Consider the following 17,119-nt stretch of genomic DNA (forward strand, 5'->3'; position numbering starts at 1 on the left):
AGACATTGAAAAATGCACTTTTTGGAAAACTACTCACAGTTGGGAACTTATTATTTGCAAAAATGCATGTGGCTATATCTCTGCACAGAAAACAGCATTTTCTGGGCAAGAAACCTGTTTTCTGTGTAGAAGTGTTATTTTTGTGCAGAAATGTTACTTTCACTGCAGAAAATACTGCTCTCTGTACAGGAATTTTGTGTGGGGTGGATTGTATGGAAGGATGCACTCCCGCAAGTAATCTGGACCCAAGCCATGTAGGGTTTTACAGGTTATAACCAACACCTTGTATCATGCCCAGAAACTAACTGGCAGCCAATGGAGAGATTTTAAGACTGGTGTAATATGGTCGGCTCTGAATGTTCTGGTGACCAATCTGGCAGCCATATTTGGAATCAATTGGAGTTTCTGAACTTGGCACAAGGGTATCCCCACAAAGAGTGTGTTGCAGAAGTCGAGTGAAGAGCTTACCAGCACGTGTACCACTGTTTCTAGGTCACCTGGCTCCAGGAAGGCTGGTGTTATCAGCCAAAGCTGATAGGCACTCCTGACTGTTGCATTTATCTGTCCTGTCAACTGGAGAGACATAGCTAATGCAATCACTTTTTCTTTCTTTTAAGACAAGTCAGGAGGATTGAGGAGGAAACACACAGATGAGGTCAAAAGGAAGGAAGTGTGGAGTAGAGGAATGTGGCCAAAAAGAAGAAGAAGAGGGCAGTCAGTATGAGAGAGAGCGAGAGAGGAATTTGTAAGTGTCTGGGGCAGAAAGGAGGGCACGAGAGTTTCCATATCAGCAATGCAATATCTTACACAGGCTCTGATTCTTATATCTTCCCCTAATATTATGACATATGGTTTACTGAACTTTTTATTGAATTATTATGGTTGTTAAGCTGCTTTGTGTAGCTGGAACAGTAACTTATAATATGTGACCTAAGAGTGGCCCTTTCCACACACAGTCACTTACCTCTATGTCTCATTTCCTGTATAGCATACCTGGAGTCCTGCTCACTTCTGGAAGAGCAGGGATGGTCTGATAAATAACAACATGTAGCTAAAACAAACATCAGCATACCCAGGAACCAAATATAAATTAAAAACAGGATTCTGAAAAGGAGAGTTTAAATTTTAACTAAACTTTAGGAGGAAACACATCTTGGGGAAGTCCCCTTTTGACCTGCAGCTCCCTAGCCACCATTTTCAAATTCTGGGAAAAACTTCTTAAATGGACAGCTGTTTCACAGTGGGACAGATTTCCTGGGCAGGCAGTGGGTTGCCTAATGCTGGGGATATTTGATCAGAGGCTCGCCAGCTAGTTAGGCTAGATCAGGAAGGGGGAAACTATAGCTTGTCACAGTCTCCACAGGGAATTTATGGAGGTCACAGGGTTGCCCTCACCCCCAAGCCCTTGGACATTCTATTTGCCCCCCCCCCCCAGCAACAATAGGTCTTAAATCACACATCCACACAGAGAGAAATGACACTGGCTGAAAACAAGGAGCTTTCCAGCTCTGTCATTCTATACATAAAATCCAATAGTAACCATATTATCTTTTTGTGTAGGACAAAAATGATTTGAATCAAAATTAATAACATCTCTTCCATCTAAAAGGCATATACAGAATACAAAATAATGCCATTTCCACTAAGTACAACCTTCAGTCATCAAATGACATTGCCATTCCAAATATCCATTTATAATATTTAGCCTTTAAAAGAAAGAAGCATATACCATCCATAATAAAATAGTTTCCTGTCTGAAATTGGCAATTTCTTCTTACTTTCAAAATTGTTTTAGATTTTGTTCACTTCTAATTCTGTGTGCTTCAGAGTTCTTGAATATACTGTCTGGACTTTATAAGAGAAATTAGTTTGAAATGAGCATCCTAACAGCATCTAATTAATCCTTTTGATGAGCTGAAGTAAGAAAAATCTACAATGTTCATTTGCCTAGTTTCTGAGGACAACCTGGAAAGCAGATGAATGGTGAACTAAATGAATATAAAGCCCCCTCCCCCACCACATGCTCAATAAATTGGCTGTAATACATGTAGTTGCTACCATCAACTCTTCTGCTGATGGTGAGGTTTGTTTTTGTTAACTGTTTAATGGGTTCAATATTATTTTCATGGTTCCTTATTTGCACTGTATTGATGAATTTAGAGCTAAAATGTAACAAAAACATTTTAAAGTTATGTCTAATTGCATTCAGTAATAGTATCCAGATTTAGTTATACTTACATTTTGTTCTTGTTATGTGCCATCATGATGTCACTGACTTATGGCAACACTAATTGTTGGGAGTGCTTCTGGACTCATCGCTCCAACTGACATCTCAGCTGGATGCGACGGTCAGAGGCGCTTATTATCAGCTTCGGCTGATACGCCAGCTGCGACCCTGCCTGGACCGGGGGGACCTTGAAACTGTAGTACATGCTCTGGTAACCTCTTGATTGGATTTCTGTAATGCGCTCTACATGGGGCAACCCTTGTACCAAACCCAGAAGCTTCAATTAGTGCAGAACATGACTGCGAGATTGGTCGCTGGATGTTCCAGGGCAGACCATATAACACCTATCCTGAAAGATCTCCATTGGCTGCCTATTCACTTCTGGGCCCAATACAAGGTGTTGGTAATTACCTATAAAGCCCTAAATGGTTTGGGCCCAGGGTACTTGGAGGACCACCTCTCCCCATATAATCCGCCCTGCACACTCAGGTCAGCCGGGAAGAATCTGCTGAAGGTCCCAACTGCGCAATATACGGCAACCTCGCAAAGGGCCTTTTCCATCTCGGCCCCAAAAATGTGGAACAATCTTCCCGACGAGCTCCGTTCCACCACCTCCCTGGATCTTTTCAGAAAGAACCTTAAAACCTTTCTCTTTCACCAAGCTTTCCCACCATGAGATGTGATATTATGCCCTCTCCCCCTATTGTGTAACGATTCTCGCAATGTTTTTGGATCAATTCAACCAAGCTGGCTGTGTAATAGTTTTTGTTAATATGATATTTTTTATATTGTTTTTATTGATATGTATGTATTTTTATGTTAAAATTTTAATCTGTATGTCGCTTTGATCATTGCGGAAAAGCGGGATAAAAATAAAATCTATTATTATTATTATCATCATCATAGCATTTTCTTTGCAAGATTTATTCAGAAGAAGTTTGTCATTGTGTTCCTCTCATAGTTGACTTGAAGGCACATAACAGCAATACCCTTATTGTTGTTATCTACCCTTGAGTTGATTTCAACCCATGGCAACCCTGTAGATGAGACATCTCCAAAACTCCCTATGCTCCATTGCTCTATTCAGGTCCTGCAAATTCATACCCCTGACCTCTTTAATGAAGTCCATTCATCTAGCATGTGGCCTTCCTCTCTTTCTGCTTCCCCCACCTTTCCTAGCATTATTGTTTTTTTCTAGTGAGTCATGCCTTCTCATGATGTGGTCAAAGTATGACAGTTTCAGTCTAGTCATCTTGGATTCCAGAGAGATTTCTGGTTTGATCTGCTCTAGGACCCCCCCCTTTTTTTTTTTTGACGTTTTGGCTGTCCATGGTAACCTCAGCACTCTTCTCCAGCGCCACATATCAAATGAATTAATTTTCTTCCTATCTGCTTTCTTAACTGTCCAGCTGTCACATCAATATTTGACCACAGTTGTGAGAATTCTTTCACTATTTCTAATCCCTCATTGTCTAGGTTGAATTTGTGTCAATTCTCTGTGGTCATTATTTTTGTTTTCTTCATGTTCAACAATAAGCCTGCCTTTGCACTTTCCTCCTTGATCTTCCTAAGTACTGTAGTTGTTCCAAGTCTGTAATGTTCTCAGTTGGTGTTGTCTGCATATCTTATATTATTGATATTCCTTCCTCTTATTTTCATTCCTCCTTCTTCTGTGTCCAGTCCTGTTTTTCATATAATATGTTCTGCATACAAATTGAACAGATAGGGTGATAGGATGCAGCCCTGTCTGACTCCTTTGCAAATTGGGAACCATCCTGTTTCTCCATGTTCTGTCCTGACAGTAGGTTCCTACCCTACCCTTATCATAGACCAATGAAATACATGGGATATAACTTCTTCTTGTTATTTGCCAAGCTGACTTTGATTTATGGCAATGCTGTGAATGAGAAACCTCCAAGTCACTCTATTATGAATATCTATCATATGTTGATAGAAAGCTTGGCACCATGGTCTAAATCCAAATGTAACCTTAACTAGAGTGGACTAATTGAAATTGTTGGAAATCAGATTTGTTAGTTTTAACCCTATATGTTTTGTACATTTATTTTTATTAATATCTATATATTATTTTAAATACATTTAAGTTGATTTTCTATCATTTTGAATTTGTAAGGGTTTGCTAATTATTATTACTTCACACACACATCCAGATTTACTGCATCACTGGCCTTTTAACTACAAATGCTGTAACATTCTAGATATGAAACTACTTTCATATCTCTGGGAAACATAAATGATATTCAGAAATAGAAAAAATAATTTAAGATTAGATTTTCAAGGTGGATAAATTATGTCAGAAATAAAAAAACTTACTTCAAAAGATGTCACTTCAAAATAATTTTGCAATATAAGGATGGTAAGATATGTTGCTCAAATTGTAAAAATGTACTATGCTCTGTTAAGTTTATATTAGAGGTGTGGGAGAATGAGATGAACAATTGCACACATTTAGTGGAAATGTTGTCAGGTTAAAAAGTATTGGCTAGATATTATAAAAGGAATTACAAAGATAACAGGCTGTAATGTTTCATTGTTGGGTAGTAAAGACGTAAGTTAGGAAAGCACAGGCAATAACGTATGCATTGAAGTTAAACTGTGACATGTGTATTAAAGGCAAGAAGGTGGAAATCTGTCTTAATCAATAGAGAACAGGCAATACAGTAGCAATAAATAAAACCACAGTTCATAACATATTTATGGGAAGGAAGAAATAATATGGTTGAAATAGAGTCAGCCCTCCTTATCCACAGATTTTATATCAATGAATTCAAGCAGTCACAGCATGAAAATATTCAAGAAAGTATAAAGTCCAAATAGCAAACCTTGATTTTCTATTTTGTATAAGGAAGACCATTTTACTGTGCCATTATATTTAATGGGACTTGAGCATCCACAGACTTTGTTATCTAATATGTATCCTGAACCAAACTCCAGCGGACAACACGGTCCCACTGTCATTTTATCACAGCTAGATCTTTTTTATGATATATCTCAGCAAATCAGCCTTCTAGTTTAGCACCAATAGATCTTTTGTCAGTGATGGTTATACAGTATACAAATGTACACAGAGATACACACACACACACACACACATGCATACACTTTATATTTCATAGGATATCTCAATTAAAACATGAGGACAACTCACACGAATGTTTTCCTATCTGCCTGCCTCTACAAAAACAACAACACAAAACTAAAAATCTAGGAAAAATAACAAGATCACATGCAATCATTTTTCTTAGGCAGTATTACAAGAAATATGTGATCCAGCTGGGCCCTCATGTTTTTATGACTACCAAATTACTGATCCATCATCCCACTATTAACCTCAAATAGCTTATCAAGCATCATGAGGCCACATTGTCCATTTTCATCCTCAGTACCCACATGATAACTATTTTTAGCTGTTGTTATTCTTTGTAAAGGGTGGAACCAAATTATACTTGTATATGCTGTTTGGCAGATGACACAGTTCAGCTAAACAAAGTTAAAGGAAATTGAGCAGCAAAAACCTGAAGGTCCAATAATTTTAAGATTGCTAATGTTTCACCTGATATAAGTTCTATGTACTTAAAATACTTGTTTAGTGGTGCATGTACATCTCTAGTGCATCAGTATATACACTAATTGTTGTTGTTGTTGTGTGCCTTCAAGTTATTTCTGACTTATGGTGATTCTAAAGCAAACCTATCATGGGATTTTCTTGGCTCATTTCTTCAGACAGGGTTTGCCATTGCCATCGTCTGAAGCTGAGAGAGTATGACTTGCTCAAGGTCACCTGCTGGGTTTCCACGGCCAAGCTGGGATTTAATCCCTGGTCTCTAGAGTCACAGCCCAACGCTCAAATCACTACACCACGTTGGCTGTCATATGCACTAAACCTCACTGAAAACCATAAACTCATAGGGTTTATGGTCCCAGTCCAGCAGCTGCTTGTTCCATTCCCCCATTTCTGCTGCATATACAGAACACAAAAATATACTAAAAGCTATGTAAGGGATTGGACCAAAGACCAAATTAGTCCCAACTTCTGTTCACACAGTGGTCAGTTATAGGAAATCCATCAGCAGCATACGAGTGCATCTGCATTCTTCCTCTTGTGCTCCCCAGAACCTTTACAAAGAGGCAGGCATTCTGTCTGGTACTGATGCTGACACATACCTATCCAGACTGATGGCTACTGATGACCCTTACCACATGATGGTATCCAGTCCCTTTCTAAAACTATCCAGATTTGCAGCCATAACTGTGTCTTCCAAGCAGCTTTTAAATGTCTAAAGTGTTTAAATGTGGCAGCAGTTCAATGTTGTCATTTCAGCTCTGTGCAGGAATTCACATGTTGGGATGACTCTCTGGTATAACATGAGTATTATCAAGTTCCTTCAAATCTATTATTTCTTTACTCTGTTTTTAACCCTGTACTTTTGAAGCCTCATGAGCATATATTTATGTTATTTGTATCAGTTATGCTAACAGCATAAACAATGCTAATATGTTAAAGCCATTGATATTTATAGTGTGTGCACATGCAATATAAAACCAGTTCTCCCCTCATACTGTTTAATATAATCATGCAGATTTTATTTTAGAAATGTTCTACCAGATAAAGTGATTGCTAAACAACACATCATCCCTGATTAGTTTTGGGGGTTGTTTTCCACATCATTATCTTGTTTTTAATATCAATTACATATATTCTTGGTCTTTTGCTTGGCACCAAACTGAGTTTGCTTATTCACTTCTTATTTGTAATCTATAAACCTTTATATAGGATATAGCTGCATCATTATCTTCATCTAGACACCAGTAGTCTAGGGGACACGTACACATAAATGTAGATACTTCTCATGACTGATTTAAAACACACACACACACACACACACACACACACAAGGGGAAAGAGCACACACTAAGGAAGCAGGGAATTCAATTTTTAAACATATTCCTGTGTCTTTTAGGAGCCATTGTCAAAAATCAATATTTCTCATTATTTTTGTTAGCACTGACAAAATCTTTAGTATAATATTTCAGTCTAATCTATACAAAACTGTAGCCTTTTGTGGTTTGGGTGAATCAATTCCTCCTTTCCCACCTCCTTCCTTTCTTTGACTTGTAAGCATGAGTTCCAAAAAGTAAAGAGAATAAGTGCTGCACAGCAGTAGAAAGACACCACTCAGGAGACGACTCATTTGACTCCAGCAAATGTATGGATGAGCGCTAATTGCAAGCATGTGCATACTAGTTAGCAGCAGCTGCACAAATCTTCTGTGGTCTACAAACTCAGCTCCATGGTTTCCTTTAAGCCTTCAGTGCTGTTAATAACATCTTTTCCCTGAAGGCATGAGAAAGAGGGGGAAAGAGCTTTCCTGTGTTTCTCACAGTAAGCACTTATTAATGAAAAGACAAGGGAAGGGTGGGATCACAATTCTCCTAGTTTCTTGTAGAAATAAGTAGTGGGGAGGGAAGATGAAATCAGATTCTACTTGTGTGCTAAAGGCATGAAAGACAACCAGTTCCCTCCACCCACCCACCTACCTACCTATATGTAAGCAGTGGTTGTTTATGTTTAATTTATAAACTGTCTTCAGTGTGCAAGGTGCTTTATAGAGTATTTAAGGACAGCATATGCAAGACAGATCCCTGCCCTTACTATGTAAACTTCAACCTGTATATCTATGTGTGTGTGAGAGAGTGGCAGTAGGGATAGGAGTGGTTGGGTTGCATATATACATGCTCAGTTTTGCCAGACAGAATCTGTTCAGGACTTCATTTTTGAGCCAGGGTTTATATTTATTACCACTTTTCAATGTCAAAGTTAAGTCTTGCAACATGATGCTTCATAACAGACAGCATTGCTTAGCATTCAGTGAGTTCCTTCTTCTCTATTCACCAGCTATTAAGTAGCTTACAGCCAGCTCACTCAGTCCTATTATGAGAAGTAGAGATGCCTGAGGAAGATATTACAAAATGTCTTGAAAATATTAACCTCCAGTATTTTTTTTTCATTTTCAGACCTTGAACATAAAGCATCAGAATGATAATGCTGTCTCTAATTCATTCCTTTTTGAGACACCAAAAGCATAGCACGTAGTTACATGAAGACTACCATTCTGAAGGGGATGTTTGCTCTTCTTGCTATGTAACTGTTTTATCTACTATTGTAATTGCAGGGAATGTGTGGAATCACTGCTTAAGTGCATTTTGTGCAGCAGACTAGGCACCTGTAGCATTATGATAGTATTTTAAAAATAACACAACTATATTACTTTTGATTACTGGGAAAGTAAAGAATTGCTTTAAAACTGAAAGAGTAGCACGAACAAACTACATAAGTGTGGGCTTTCATGCTGTAATTGCAACATTTATTTTTTAAAGGAAATTTCCAAGTTCTACTCATTTTTTTCAAAGTTGACTGATGACATGCCTTTTCTTCTATTACCAGTTAATACTCTAGTAGACATTGTCACCATTTTCTAAAATCTGAAGCTGTTCATCTTTAAAGGAAATATGCACTTCACTTCATCTTTTATTAAAAGCTGTCTCACTTCCAAACTAATAAGATGGATAGCAATGAGACACCCATATATATTGAAAGTGTATGTGTTGACTAGACAGGTGTAAGGACATTGCTGAGCATGCTTAAGACTTCCTCCTGCAATTAGGAATCAGGAATCCTAGTTGTGCAAGTTGAACATGCTTGTACTTGACAACTCAAAGGCAGAACATTGTTCATAGTGCCAGTGGGGTGGAGGTAGGGATGGAAAGAATATTCAAAAATATCCAAAATAATGGTTGAAAAGCATGTTTTTCAGGTATGGTGAAACCCTGACATGAAGAATCTTGGAGTTATGAGACTCTTTTCAGTTCAGGACTTATTCTGTGCAAAATTCCCATGTCATAGAGCCATAAAATCATAGTGTTGGAAGGGGCATCTAGACCAACACCCTGTTCAATGCAGAATCTCCAGCTAAAGCATCCCCAGTAGATAGCAACAATGTGGTTTTGCATAGAAAAGAGCATATTTATATACAGGAAATAATGTTTCTTTGCAGAAACATGATTTTCTCCGTAGGAATTGATATGTTCTGTGCAAAAACTGCCACAGTGTGTGAATTTGTGAATAGTCATAGAATACGATACAGTTTTCAAAGACAGCAGCCTCCATTGAGGAGAAAATTAGTGAAGAATTACATCTCAAAGTGGGGTCTTGAATGCAGGGCTCATGTGTATAACCCTGTGCCCTCTTTGTCCTTTATGCTCTTGCTCTCTCACACACATTATTTCAACTCCTGAACAGGACTTGTTTCTCAGCTTTCTCTACTCCTCAGGTTTGTTGTGAGAACAAATTGTATGCAACATGGGGTGGAAGTGGTTAAGCAATATGCATGATGCCCAGTGTCACTTGGGGAAGGGGAATGTGGTCAATAAGTGAACAGTGAGGGTGGCTTGAATCAGCTTTCATTTTGCTGGGATGGTTGTCACTCAGTTTAACTGTGGAGATGAGCTGCCAGAGGGTCTATGAAAAGCACATGAAATCCCCATTTGATAGTATGTCTGTCTTCAGCCTTCGTGAACTCTAATTTCTCCCCACAAAATACTTCTGAATCACCAGAAACCAATTTTAATGATGAATGATCTCTGTCAGAAGATCACAAAATTTCATTTAGCTGGTAAGCAGCTAGCTGCCATTCTCTGGGAATTCAGAGTAAACACCTCAAGCCTGTCATTCCCTACCCCCAACACACACCATGATTGCCATCTGGAAATAGACTTTAAATTACAACATGAAGCCAGAGAGTTGATGTCATATTAGGATAGTGAGGAGATTCACTTTTTTTAATTTCATACCTCCTACCAGCACATCCCTAATTCAGCCCCTAGCAGCACCCTGCACTCTGCCATAACCACACCTCCTGCACACCATCAACCTCTCACCATGCCTGCCACTTTCAAAAGCCCTTTGGAGTGCTGCTAGTGGTAGTGCTCATCATTGCCCATGATTACCAGTTAAGCCTCGGGGTTGTTGTTTCTGCAGTAAGAACGTTGGAACAGCCTAACAACCAGGGCTCCGAAACTTGCTACAAATAACAAGTTACTAGTAGTTCATTCTTTGCCCAATAACATTTTTTGCCCAGTAAGTGCGACTAAATTACATTATAGCAGATGCATAATGAAGGATAATTTTATTCTTTTTGCCCTAACAATAATGTTTATGGTTTCACTCTTAGTTATTTTTATAGTTACAGAGATACGGTTAAACTAAGTGGTAAAGGAGAATTATCCTGTGATTCAGCTGCTGGTTTATGCTATGTTCTGTCCTATTCTTCTGTGCTCTGCTGTTACTGTTGAGATAACATTGAAGTGAATGGGAAAATAATGTGATTTATGCAACAGGCCAATGGCAGTTAGCATTTACATGTTTTTAAATTAATAGCAAAAAGATATGGGACGATTATGAATTACTTCTAAAGTTGTTAACTATACTAATAAGCAATGACTTCACTGGGCTTGGAACTATCACTAGGCTTGCCATATCCCGCCTGGAGGCGGGACTTTCCTGGTTTGGGGCGGGTCCACACAGTCCCACCCCGGTTTGCCCCCGCCCCCATGATTGCCCCCGCCCCCGGGCTGAGGGGAGGATTCCCTCCCTGCTAGGGCTCCACCGCCATTGCGGCGAGGCCGGGGCCCAGGCCGCGAGGGAAAGCCTCCCTGAGGGGAGGATTCCCTCGCCGCTTGGGCTCCGCCCCCCGCCGCCGTCGCGGCGAGGACGGGAGCCCAAGCCGGGAGGGAAAGCCTCCCTGAGGGGAGGATTCCCTCACCACTTGGGCTCCGCCCCTGCCACCGTCGCAGTGAAGACGGGGGCCCAGGCCGGGAGGGAAAACCTCCCCTTAGCGAGGCTCCTATTCAAATGTAGGACACACAAAAAGTGTCCTACATTTGAAAATTTTGTCCTACTTTTCCCCGGTTTGGAGGTCCTGACGAATGGCAACCCTAACTATCACTGTAACCAATTTTCCAAAGAACACTTTCCAAGCTCCCATCAAAACAAATTGACATCGATAATAATATTAAAACAATGGGAGCAGCAAAATATTTGAGACTTTGTGGGACTGGGCTGAATGAATGAAAAAATGTAAGTTTTCCTGTAGTCTCATTTCCTGTGCCATGAATAGTGAGGCAATTTATGAAATCATATTTGCCAAGAAGGAGACATGCTGTTAGTTTCTGATTTTTATACCAAGAGAGATAACAGCCTTTTAGTAGAACTTGCCATAAGTGTCCAGAAAGTAATGAAAATAGCTGTACCATTACCAAGGACATTTTATGCATCTCTTGAGGGAGTGAAATGAAGCCAGATTAGACACATTTAGGCAGAGACAAGACAAAACAGAGTCTTGCAGAACTTGAAAAATAGTATTCTGGAAATGACAGTGATTTATATATACATCAAGTGGGGTGAAGTCCATGCAGACAAATTCAGATAGAAAAGTAACAAATGACTTGTTTGTCTACTAATGGGTGCCTAACCATTTCACTTGATGTTGGCATACCAAAATGTATTTTTTTCTTTTTCTTTCTTTTTTTTAAACAAAAGATAAGCAATTGGTGATTACCTGGAATCACATCTGAATTTTGATGCATATTTTACAGTTCTAAGGCAGTATGCCCAACCATGGAATGTAACATGGAGACGTGGGAAGTGGTAATGGGCAGAGTCTAGAAATGCTGGAAAGATTGTCCAGATACTGCATTTTATGGATTGCACTTCTCAGATTTAGAAGATTCTCAAAGGTAAAGTTATATCATTTAATACCAAAGTCAGAATTGTTTGTGCCATTGTATTTCTGATTTCTATGCATGGCTATGAAAGCAGGAGAGTGAAGAAAGGTGACAGGAAGAGAATCAATTGAGCTGAACTGTGCTGGAGGAAGGTTCTATGGATACCAGGGACTGCCAAAAATACTGTAAGTCCTGTAAAGTGAATGAGGGATTCTTTAGGTCGGCCAATAGCTGACCAAACAAGGAGCAACCCATTTATTGGGTTGCCCTTGGGGCTCAGGTTCTGGAGCAAATCAAGCCTGAACCCAAAATGACTGAACTGTCTAGCTATTCTGCTTTGATCAGGCCTCACCTGGAATATTATGTCCAGTTCTGGACACCGTAATTCAAGAAGGATGTTGACAAGCTGGAGTGTGTCTAGAGGAGGGGGACCAAAATGGTGAAAGGTCTGGAAACCATGCCCTGTGTGGAGCGAATTAGGGAGCTGGATATGTTTACCCTGGAGAAGTGGTTAAGGGGTAACATGATAGCCCTGTTTAAATATTTGAAAGGATGCCATACTGAAGATGGAACAAGCCTGTTTTTTGCAACTCCAGAGAATAGGACACAGAACAATGAATGCAAGCTACAGGAAAAGAGATTCCACCTCAACATTAGGAAGAACCTCCTGACAGTAATAACTGTTAGACAATGGAACACACTGCCTTGAAGTGTGGTGGGGTACCCTCCTTTGGAAGTTTTTAAAAAGATGTTAGATGGCCATCTGTAAGGGATGTTTTGATTGTTTTTGCGTGGCAGGGGGTTGGACTTTGAGGTCTCTTCCAACTTTATGATCCTATTCCAGCCAGTTGTATGACCACATTATATCAACATTGGTGATTTATTTTCTATAATTTACTCATTATAATTCTATAGAGTCTTATATTATTTATTTACAGTATTTCTGTATTGCCTCCCAGCTCAAAAGGACTCCAGAGGTGATAAACAAATAAAAAACAAATGAAGCAATACAACAATTAAGCATTTTAAAAACAGATTTAAATATTCTTTAAGAATGCCCAAAAGCAATGTAAAACCAATCCTAGAATCCAGTTTTGAAAGTTAAAACAGCATTCAAACTCTGAATGCCATGAAGAAGAACTGTTTTGATGGAAGTTGACCATAAAATCTCACTGGAGTATCTACAAATGCTTAGAGAAGTGTTCTCTCAGGAAAAAAAAAAAATAGTGGGCTTATATTTGTGGATTTTCCACTTTTGGGGGGAACCCTGCACCCTTATCCTCTGTGAAAATTCAGGGCCAACTGCCTTCACAATGTCCTTCTTGTTGTTGTTGTCAGCTGCCCTTGAGCCGGCCTCATGGTGGCCCTTTGAATGAGACATCTCCAAGTCTCCCTGTCCTCCACTGTTCTGTTCTTTTCTTGCAGACTTGTGCCTGTGTCCTCCCTACTTGGGTCTAGCCATCTGGTGTGTCATCTACCTTTCCTTCTTCTACCCTCAACCTTTCCCAGCATTAGTGTCTTTTCCAATGAGTCATGCCTTCTCATGATGTGGCCAAAGTATGACAGCCTCAGTTTAATCACCTTGGCCTCCAGGTGTATTTCTGGCCTAATTCACTCAAGGAACCATTTGTTTGTCTTTCCGGCTGTCCATGGTATCCTCAGCACTCTTCTCCAACACCACATCTCAAATGAATTAATTTCTGTTTATCTGCTATTTTCACGGTCCAGCTCTCGTATTCATACATAGTTTGGATGATTCTAACTTTGATGCTCAGTTGTATATCTTTATTCTTTAGGATTGTCTCTAGCTCTTTCATGGCAGCCCTTCCCATTCCTAGTCTTCTTATTTCTTGACTGAAGTTTCCATTCTCGGTGATGTTTGATCCAGGTACAAGAAATTTTTGACTATTTCAATTTCCTCATTGTCTAATTCGAATTTAAGTAGGTCCTCCGTAAATATTATTTTTGTTTTCTTTATGTTCAGCAGCAGGTATGCTCTTGTACTTTCTTCCTTGACTTTCCTTAGTAATTCTTCCAAGTCATTGTTGTTTTCTGCTATTAATATTCTTCTATCTTCACGTTTCCTTCTTCATAGTCTAGCCCTGTTCTTTGTATGGTATTTTCCACCTACAAGTTGAAGAAGCGTGATGATAATATGCAACCTTGCCTGACTCCTTTGCCTATTGGGAATCATTCTGCTTCTCCATATTTTGTTCTGACAATGGCCTCTTGTCTTGAGTATAGATTTCTCAGCAGAACTATCAAGTGTATTGGCATTCCCATGTGTTTGAAAGAATTCCATAGCTTTTCATGATCAGCGCAGTCAAAGGCTTTCATGATCAATGCAATCAGACTCAAATTTTGAAAGAGGTACAGCCCTGCTTTTAAGAAAGAAAGAAAGAAAGAGTCTTTAGTACAAATTTCTCAGCAGAAATATCAAGAGTATTGGCATTCCCATGTCTTTGAGAGCATTCCATAGCTTTTCATGATCAATGCAGTCAAAGGCTTTGCTATAGTCTATAAAAAAGTCTATAAAACACATGTTGGTTTTCTTTAGGAATTCCTTGTTGTGCTCCACAAGCTATCATATGTCATTACCAACCAAATAATTGCTTATCAAAGTTGGAAATTAGGGTGGTTTGGCATGATCTATGGTACTAACAGTAATCACCAGCTTGTCTAGAAGTATGCAGATGGGTTATATGGTTTTTGCTAACTGTTGTGTACTATTTCTTAGGAGGACTGGTCTACATGTTTAAAATACTCCTCATCTGAGTCAAATAGAATGTGATCCAGCCATATGTGATTTGCAGGTGTTTGGGCTTTTTGTGCCTCCTCCCAACTCCTTGAACTCTGTGGGAAAAGGCTGCACAGTTTTTACTGGAGTATCCACTGAAATCTTGAGAAATGTGCATTATTGCAAGGGTAGGCATCCATCTACTTAGCATGCATTTGGATGCCTGTGCATTTTTGGCAGAATGAGGGTGAATGGATGCAAATAGATACACATTTGCACAGGAAAGTGAAGACAATCAACAACCAATGTGAATGTCTAAAAATGCACAGCAATTCACATAGTACATTTACATGTATACTACCCCTAGGAGGCTAGTCCAGAGGGCCTCAGAGCCTGACACTAAAAAAGAAACTGAAGAGAATGCGTTCAGTTGGAGACAAAGGTAGGATAATATTTCAGGTACTATTGAACTTTATATTATGTGTCCTTTATATCTTATGATGCACTGTGTTTCAAGAAGCTTTAATACAATAATGTTATTTATTTATTTATTTATTTATTTTCATTTATATGTCACCTTTCTCTCGGAGAGGGAGCCAAGGTGGCTCACAAAGAAACATTTGAAGCCATCTTTCTATAATATTATTTCTTCTATAGAAATGTAACCAACTCCAAGCTTCCTTTCTCAGTAGAATCTAATCTATCTTCATTTTAATGACTGGTGTCATGTTTAGTATATGGGAGAAAACTGACATGTATCATTCAAGGAGCTGTCATCTATATGAGAATACTATATTTAATCAAATATTTCTGTCTCCCTTTCAAGTGTGGAAGTTCAAACGTCAAAGCAACAGTTATTTGCTAAGCATCCTGTGAGTTAATCATTTGTAGGAATTATGGATTCAGGCTGCTGAATAAACATGACTGACAATTAATAGATTCTTTGTTGAATTCTCATATGGAACCAGATGGTCTAGTGATGCATGCAAACAGATCATTTATTTCATTTGGAAAATTGAACGCTGAATAAAGAATAAGATATTTGTAATTAAGGAGCTTGGCAAATGCTAAAGTGAAAGAAGAATGGAATTGGGGGATGTTGAAGGGGGATTTTTTGTAGGGAGGCAAATGCAAATAGAAACAAGCATTTATCAAGAAATTGACTGAAATATATCAGGACACGAGGGAAACATCTTTTTGTTAATGACTGTTGATTGATAATAACAGATGTTTGTTAAATGCATTCTTTCTTTTTTATTATTATTTTTATTATTTTATCATTTATATCACGCCTTTCTCCTGGCACAGGGACTCAAGGTGGCTAACAATATTTAAAACAACAGAAAGCATTAAAATGTAGATACAAAGTTCAAAAGACAGCTGAGCAATTTTAAAAAGTTAAAAACATAAAGTTACACATCAAAATTTAAAATATATTCAAAACTATACAAAATTCTATACAAACCTTACACAGCCTTTAAAGTCCAACTCCTGGCTACATAAGAATATTTTTATCTGCTGCCAAAAGGGGAACAAGCCAACCTGATCTCTCTAGGGAGGGAGTTTCAGATCCTTGAGCAGACACTGAGAAGGTCCCCTCTCTTGTTCCCACCAAGAGAGCTTCAGAGGATGGTAGGACACAGAGAAAAGCCTCTCCTGGTGATCTCCGTGCTTGCAAAGAGGATACAGTCCTTCAAATAACCTGGGCCCAAGCCATGTAGGGCTCTATAAGTCAAAATCAGTACTTTGAAGTGTGTCCAGAAATGGACTGGCAGCAGGGCCAGCTCTAGGTATTTGGCCACCCTAGGCGAGAAATATTTTAGCATCCCCTGTCGCCCCTCATAATTATTTTCACCCCTTGATTTCCATTGTTTTGTTTGTTAAAGCTAAACATGACATAAAACTTAGGGTCCAATCTCTTGTCATAGTATTGAGAATTAGTCAAAAAACCAATTAGGTTTTTACAGGTTAAAGACTTTTTTTATTGCTGTGACATTTGGAATAGAGTTTCAGTAAAAAACACAGAAACACAAGAAAGTAGTGTTTTTAATGCAAAACCATAAAAAAACAATATATCAACAGGTGGTTATTATTTCTGATTTCTGATTACATAATGATAAAAGACATAGGATACAGGGCAGCTGTGTGCCCCCTTTTAACTGTACTTTTATTCTTTCAATAAGTACCATATATACTCAACTATAAGTCGACCTCATGTAGAAGTCGAGGGCAGGTTTTGGGGCAAAATTATGGATTTTGATATGACCCATGGATAAGTCAAGGATAAAACTTAGGGACATGTAACAAAGGATCTAAGGGATGAAGCAAAAGAAAACAGTGTCAGAGGACCT

The 17,119-nt window shown here is 38.9% G+C and overlaps 1 long non-coding RNA gene across 4 annotated transcripts in view; it reads left to right on the forward strand.

The window, feature by feature from the left end:
* Nucleotides 1–17,119, forward strand: part of LOC121924459 — a 92,679-nt gene that overhangs the window by 60,556 nt on the left and 15,004 nt on the right. Inside the window, exons 3-4 of one of the 4 annotated variants that reach the window (XR_006102604.1) lie at nucleotides 11,903–12,043; nucleotides 15,136–15,210. The exons of 2 other annotated variants lie outside the window; for them this stretch is intronic. This is a non-coding gene — a long non-coding RNA (uncharacterized LOC121924459). The remainder of the gene's footprint in view (nucleotides 1–11,902; nucleotides 12,044–15,135; nucleotides 15,211–17,119) is intronic. One more of the 4 variants, XR_006102605.1, reaches the window with a different exon arrangement.

The sequence above is a fragment of the Sceloporus undulatus genome, chromosome 2 (genome assembly GCF_019175285.1).
Source record: "Sceloporus undulatus isolate JIND9_A2432 ecotype Alabama chromosome 2, SceUnd_v1.1, whole genome shotgun sequence".
NCBI classification, from domain to species: Eukaryota; Metazoa; Chordata; class Lepidosauria; order Squamata; family Phrynosomatidae; genus Sceloporus; species Sceloporus undulatus.